The following is a 7920-nucleotide window of genomic DNA, read 5'->3' as shown; positions in this document are numbered from 1 at the left end:
GTGGTTGCCAGAGGCAGGGGGGTAAAGGGGGTGGGCAAAATGAATGAAGGGGGTCAAAAGGTACAAACTTCCAGTTATAAAATAAATAAGTCATGGGGATGTAATGTACAGCATGGTGACTATAGTTAATAATACTATATTGTATGTTTGAAAGTTGCTAAGAAAGTAAATCCTACAAGTTTCCATCACAAGGAAAAATAATATAGCCATATGTGGTGATGGATGTTAACCAGACTTGTGATCATTTTGCAAGTCATACAAATATTGAATCATTATATTGTACACCTGAAACTAATATAATGTTGTATGTCAATTATATCTCAAGAAATTTGAAAAAAGATAAGATCATACTGGAGAAGGGTGGACTCCTAATACAATATGACTGGTGTCCTTAAAAGAAAATGGCCAAGTGAAGACAGACACACAAGGAGAACGCCTTGTGATGACTAAGGCAGAGATTGAAGTTACGCAGCTGCAAGCCAAAGAACCCCCTCTTACGCATTTACTCTGTGTCAGGGTTGGCTATGTGGCCAATGTGAATTGTTGGCAAGTCACCAGAAGCCAAGAAGCTAGGAAGGACTCCCCTCCAGGTTTCAGAGGGAACATGCCTCTGCAGACACCTTGATTTCAGACTTCTCGCCATCAGTTTCTGGTGCTTTGTTACAGCAGCCCTAGGAAACTAACATAGCCCCCATGACATTTAATGGCCTCATGGTTTCTCACACCAAAATGCCCAATAACATCTTTGATGTGAATTTTGCCAAATTTTGAACACTTATAAGAGATGATGTAACTAGAATTTGATAAGATATGTGTTAAACACAGTGCAAATGATTCCACGGAATCTAAGCAAACATTAAGTAGATCTCTTAAAATCAGAGCTAGAATAGTGGTTAATAGTGTAGGCTGTTAAAGCCAGATGTCTGGATACGTAGCTTCTTTTGGCCATGTATATACTGACAATGCCCAATCTAGTCCTCATCTCTTCCCTCTGCTATAGGCTCAGGTGTCCAACTGCCTTCTTGACACCTCTACTTGGATAAATAATAGGCATCTCAAATATTTAAAAATCCAAAACAAACTCTTGATTAAACTGTTCACTCTTGCCAACCCTGCCTGATCCATGCCAACACCCCTATCCTGAAAGTCATCCTAGATTTCTTTTCCTTCTCCCCTCTATCCACATCCAATTCATCAACAAGTCTTGTAAGTTCCACTTCTGAATTAGATTTTTATGTTATCTCCATCTCTTAGTTCCACTGTCACCATCCTAGTTTATCTCTTGCCACAGTCTCCTAAATGGTCTCCTTGTCTCTAGTCTTGCTGTCTTATAATCATTCTTCATGCAGTAGCCAGAGTTATCTTTCTTTAATTTAATTTTTTCTTTTACTAAAAACATACATGCACAGAGTTTAAGCAGGCAAAATGTTCAACAGATAATATCAACAAAAACAAACAAACAAAGCCAAGCCCTAAACTCTCCCCATTATCATTGTCCAGAGAAATTATTTTTAGTGCTTCAGCTCAGAGTTGTCTTGTTTTTTGGCTTAGGTTTATTAAGGTGTAATTTACTACAGTAAATCTCACCAATTCATCTTTTTCTTTAGGTATACAATTCAATGACTTTGACAAATGTATAGTGATGTAACCACCACAATCAAGATATAGAATATTTCCTTTACCTGTAAAGTTGTATTTTAAAACATAGACTGAATCACATTAATACTTTTGGTAAAAGGTCCAGTGACTTTTTTATGAATTTGAATAAAATCCATACTCCTCAAAGCCCTCAAGGTTCTGCAAAGCTCACTTCTGTTTACCTCTCTGAACTCCCCTAATGACAAGTTCTCTCACTCAGCACAGCCTCTATCTGGATTTTCATGCTACTTTAGGGATGCTCAACTTGCTGTTCCTTTATCTGGAATGATCCGCTGATGCTCTATCTCATTATCTCACCTCCTCTGATCTTATCCAAAGTAGCTTTCATCTCACCCTAAGTAAGTGCCAATCATTTTATCCTGTTTATTTTGTATTATAGTTTGGAATGATTTTGTTAACTTATCTCTTGACTTATTCATGTCTTGGACCACCAGAACGTAAGCATGATGAAGGTGAGGACCTTGGTCCATCTTACACAACACTATATTCCCAGCCCCCAGAATATTACCTAATATAGAAGGTGCTTTATATTAGGCTCAATCATTTGGAATTGCTGATATTTGACCATGTTTGACCTACAAAAATGGCAGTTTCAAATGGTTCAACATAATGAATATGTGCCGAATGAATGAATGAACTGAAATCTTAATTTGCTGCCACCAAGAGACCATAGACAATTATGTTTGTGTGCAGTTAGAGTTTGCTCTTCCTGAATTCACTTGATCACTTTTTATCCTAAATCGCCTCCAGAAGTACCACCATAGTTTTCAAAATAATAATTTTCCATTATGAAGATATTCTCCTTTACTAAAACAGGTAACACTGAAAACTTACATGCAACATTTAAAGGTAACACCTCTTCAAGGAAATTTACTAAAAGAAATGGAATTTTTTTGGTTAGTTTCATTGAAACATAATTTACACACAATAACATTCACCCATTTTAGATGCACGATTTGACGAGTTTTGACAAATGTAAACAGTCAAGTTACCACCACCACATTCATGATATAGAATATTTCCATCATGCAAAAAATTATTTCTTATTCCTTTGCAGTCAGTCCCCTTGCCCCCTCCAAGCCCCAGGCAACTGGTGATCTACTTTCTATCATTATAGTTTTGGTTTTTCTAGAATTTGCCTTTCAGGAACTTCACATAAATGGGATCATATCTGTAGCCTATTGTGTCTGGCTTCTTTCACTTAGCATAATCCTTTTGAGATTAATCCACTTTTTGGTTCAGTAGTTTATTCCTTTTATTTCCAGCTAATTTTTAACTTTCATGCTTTTTGGTGGCAGGCATCTCATGGACCATCCTGAGCTTCTCAGAAAGCAGATGGTTTCCTTAAGAGGCAAATTTGATAGCACTGAGAGGTGGTAAGACACGCTAAGTAAGAGAGTCACCATAGGCGGCAGGACCACCCAACATACATGCTGTCTGTGCTGCTAACCTGCTAGGAGTCCTTGGGCAAGCTGTTTGGTTTCCCTCACCCTGTCTCCTCAGCTATAATTAGAATGCTAAGACTACCTACCTCAGGGTTGCTGCGAGGATCACATCAGTTAATGATGCTAAATGTTAGCACAGTGCCTGGCACAGAGAACATGCCTGATAAATGGTACCACAGCTAGGCTTTTGGAGCGACAGAAGAACCTGTCTCTCCAACATCTCTCTAGCTTTTCTTTTTGTCTTCTACTCAATCTTTTACTCAACTTACCTTCTCAATCCCTAAATGACAAAGTTCTAGAAAGGAAAAAGACTTGGACTGAGGCTTCCTTTTGCATCTTGAGAATGAAACTCTTTGTTTCCCTCATTCTAATTAGGTTGACTTGCTAGACCTCTTTCAACATTTGTTTTTTCACTCCCTGATCAGTGAATCTGACTTTCTTTTCTCTAATCTAATTGCTGATCTACACACAGTGCTTTGGGGGTAATTAATTTTATGGCCCCTAGCAATTGGTCTTCAGGTACCAAGTTTAAAGTCAAGGCATGCCTTTAAGCAGAAGAACAAATTGAACAGAGAATGAGCTTGTTTCATTACAGGGTATTGCAACTAGATGCAAGAATAGAGAAAGCAGGATGCTTCAAGCGGTGATACAATTAGTATAGCACAGGGTGGCTTCTCTCTCTGTTCACTCAACTCCTCCCAGACTCTTCTGGCTGAACAGTTGATGACGTTTGAGAAAATCTCACCTCTTTTGTTTCTATAATGCCAACTCCATCTCATTGTGTTCTCCGTCTCACTGACCACTCTTCCCTTTACTCCTTAGCTGGCTTCTTTTCCCCTCTCTGACCTTAAACCGCAGGTAATCTCCAAGGCTCAAGTTAACCAAAACCAATGCTTGCTTTTCTGCAGATGATTCCTAAATCTCTCTGAACTCTCTCTCTGTTCCAGGGCCCCACAAGATTTCACTGCTATTCACTACTATTTGGTGAATAACCCACTAAAATTTTTGATTCCTGGTGTCCCAAATTTATCTCATCATGTTCCCCTACATACCAGCTCCCCAGCCTGTTCCTATTCTGGCTTAGGCACCCTCCTTCTGAGCTCTGAGGTGAGAAACAATACAAGCCTACTTGGCACTCTTATTTCCATTCCAGGAACCAGATTGTTAACAGGCTTGCCATTCATTCTTTTAGATTCTATCTTGAGTCCATCTCCCATCTCTATTCTCACTGTCACCATCATCATGATGGCTAGTATTTCCTGAGCATCTCTCGTCCAGACATGATGCTAGGTGCGCCACCTCACTGAATCCTACTAGCTGCCATATGAGCAAATCAGTATTATCCTGTTTCACAAATGGTCTTGTTATAATTGCTTCCTTCTTTCTCTTTCTAGAATGTCCTCTTTCCACATTCTTATAGACTCTTACCCTTCCTTCAAAGTCCTCAGGGAGACCTACATTGCTTCTTGAAGCTTCCTCCAGCCTCACCATCTCACACTGGTCTCTCTTTTCACTAAATGTCCAACACATTGTGTATCAGTGCCCCAAAGTTTGAACAGAATTGTTCTTTGGAAGTCATATATATTAAAATCATTAAAAGTTTATTTTTCTCCCATTATGGGAAGGATACATGCTTATAACAGTAAATTTAAAAGGTACAAAAAAATTATTGCTATCTAGACTGCATTCTACTTAGTCTTTATGCACAGATTTTTGTCTGCCTGTTTTTATCTTTTTTGTAACTTGCTATTATAAAATATGCATCGCTGTGTTCATCATTAACAACACTTAAAATTATTGAATAATATACCATCAAGTGAACTTATACATCTTCCTTATGTTTGGATTAAAGGAGATAGAGTATGTGAAGTGAAATGAAGTATTTGACACATAACAGGCAATAAAAAATTATCACATAATATATCAATTGATTTGCGTCTTAGTGAAAGCTCCAAAAGAGAAGGAATTCTGTTCTTTTTATTCCTCACATTACTTAGTGCAGTACTGTGGTCTTACAAAGTGCTCAATCATTTGGGGAGAGATAACTGGGTTTTTTTTCTCATTATGATGCTATGCTCACTGCAAAAGACCTAGAAAATAAAGAGGAACATACTGAAGAAAAGAACGTTCACATATAATCCCAGTCCTCAGAAATAAGCACTTTAAACATTGTCAGTACATTTCTTCGAATCTAGATTTCCTATTTTCTACATGCACCCAGACACACAAACACAAAACTGAACACATATATGAGACAAATTTCAGACACTCAAATTTCCCCCAAACACATTAGGAAATCTTGCACAATAGCTCCCTCCACAGTTGAAACTGTTTTTACTCTATCTTTGGAAAAAAGAGTAATATTCAATAGCATCAGGCTCTCCAATGTAATCAGCTTGGTAAATATTCTCAAAGTGAGAATACAAAATTTAGATTTTATTTAGACCCACTGGAAAATTTGTGCATAATCATTTTTAACAAATTTATCCTAGAGCTAGAGGTTCGGCCAGTTCAAAGTTGAGAAGCAGGTTGGGTCAGCTCTTAAATTTTTTTTTTTTTTTTTTTTGCTGACATGAAAGTTAAACTTCTTTATTTAAACAATTTCAATAAGATATAATGTACATAGCACAAAATTCACACATTTTAAGTGCACAGTTTGATGATTCCTAGCAAACAGTTGTGCAACCACCACCACAATCCAGTTTCAGAACACTTCCGTCCACGAAGAGGTCCCTCATCCCTGATTGCCGTTACTCCCTCTTGCACCCCCAGCCTTCGGAAACCACTGATATTGATTTACCTTTTCTAGAAATTTCCTATAAATGGAACCATTTGGTATGTAATCTTTTGTGTCTGGCTTCTTTAACTTACTATAGTGTTCTTGAGGTTCATCCAAGTGACTGTGTGTGTCAGTAGTTTGCTCTTCTGTATTGCTGAGAAGTAGTCCATGGATGGACCACAACTGCTTATCCATTCATCAACTGATGACCATTTAATTGCTTCCCATTTTGGCTCTTATAATAGTCTTGCTGTGAATATTTATGTACAAGTCTTTGCACAGACATATGTTTTCATTCCTCTCGGGTAGGTTACCTACTAGTAGAATTGCTGGGTCATGTGGTAAGTGTCCAATCAACCTTTTTTTTTTTTTGAGTTTTTTTAAAATTAAGATTATGATAGTTTACAACCTTGTGAAATTTCAGTTTTACATTATTGTTAGTCATGTTGTGGGTACACCACTTCACCTTTTGTGCCCTCCCCCCAACCCCCACCCCCTTTCCCCTGGTAACCACCAATCAGTTCTCTTTGTCTATATGTTAACTACCACCTATGAGTGGAGTCATACAGAGTTCGTCTTTCTCTGTCTGGCTTATTTCGCTTAACATAATACCCTCAAGGTCCATCCATGTTGTTGCGAATGGGATGATTTTTCCTTTTTTATGGCTGAGAAGTATTCCATTGTGTATATATACCATATCTTCTTTATCCAATCATCAGTTGCTGGGCACTTAGGTTGGTTCCACGTCTTGGCTATTGTAAATAATGCTGCGATGAACATAGGGGTGCATGGGACTCTTGGAATTGCTGATTTCAGGTTCTTAGGATAGATACCCAGTAGTGGGATGGCTGGGTCATAAGGTATTTCTATTTTTAACTTTTTGAGAAATCTCCATACTGTTTTCCATAGTGGCTGCACCAGTTTGCATTCCCACCAACAGTGTATGAGGGTTCCTTTTTCTCCACAACCTCTCCAACATTTGTCACTCTTGGTTTTGGATATTTGTGCCAATCTAACGGGTGTAAGGTGGTATCTTAGTGTAGTTTTGATTTGCATTTCCCTGATGATTAGTGATGATGAGCATCTTTTCATGTGTCTATTGGGCATCCTTATATCTTCTTTGGAGAAATGTCTGTTCATGTCTCCTGCCCATTTTTTGACCGGGTTGTTTGATTTTTTGTTGTTGAGCTGTGTGAGTTCTTTATATATTATGGAGATTAACCCTTTGTCAGATACGTAGCTTGTAAATATTTTTTCCCAAGTAGTGGGTTGTTTTTTTGTCTCAATCCTGTTTTCCCTTGCCTTGAAGAAGCTCTTTAGTCTGATGAAGTCCCATTTGTTTATTCTTTCTATTGTTTCCCTCATCTGAGGAGTTATGGTGTCTGAAAAGATTCTTTTGAAACTGATGTCAAAGAGTGTACTGCCTATATTCTCTTCTAGAAGACTTATTGTTTCAGGCCTAATCTTTAGGTCTTTGATCCATTTTGAGTTTATTTTTGGAATGGTGAAAAAGAATGGTGAAGTTTCATTCTTTTACGTGTGGCTGTCCAGTTTTCCCAGCACCATTTGTTGAAGAGACTTTCTTGTCTCCATTGTATGCCCTCAGCTCCTTTGTCAGATCAGCTGTCCATAGATGTGTGGTTTTATTTCTGGGCTTTCAATTCTGTTCCATTGATCTGTGCACCTGTTTTTGTACCAGTACCATGCTGTTTTGATCACTGTAGCTTTGTAGTATGTTTTGAAATCAGGGATTGTGATGCCTCTGGCTTTGTTCTTCTTACTCAGGATTGCTTTAGCAATTCGCAGTCTTTTGTTGCCCCATATGAATTTTAGGATTCTTTGTTCAATTTCTGTAAAGAATGTCATTGGGATTCTGATTGGGATAGCGTTGAATCTGTAGATTGCTGTAGGTAGTCAGCTCTTAAATTTTTAATGTTTTAAAGCAAACAGTTTCTAAGCTCCAAGTGAAGTGAAACAGAATCTCTAGGGGCAAGTGCAGTATGACAAACTCCACACTATGCGCAGCTTAGATCTAGA

This window comes from Equus asinus, chromosome 2 (assembly GCF_041296235.1).
Source record: "Equus asinus isolate D_3611 breed Donkey chromosome 2, EquAss-T2T_v2, whole genome shotgun sequence".
Classification (NCBI taxonomy): domain Eukaryota; kingdom Metazoa; phylum Chordata; class Mammalia; order Perissodactyla; family Equidae; genus Equus; species Equus asinus.
This window is presented reverse-complemented; position numbering follows the sequence as displayed.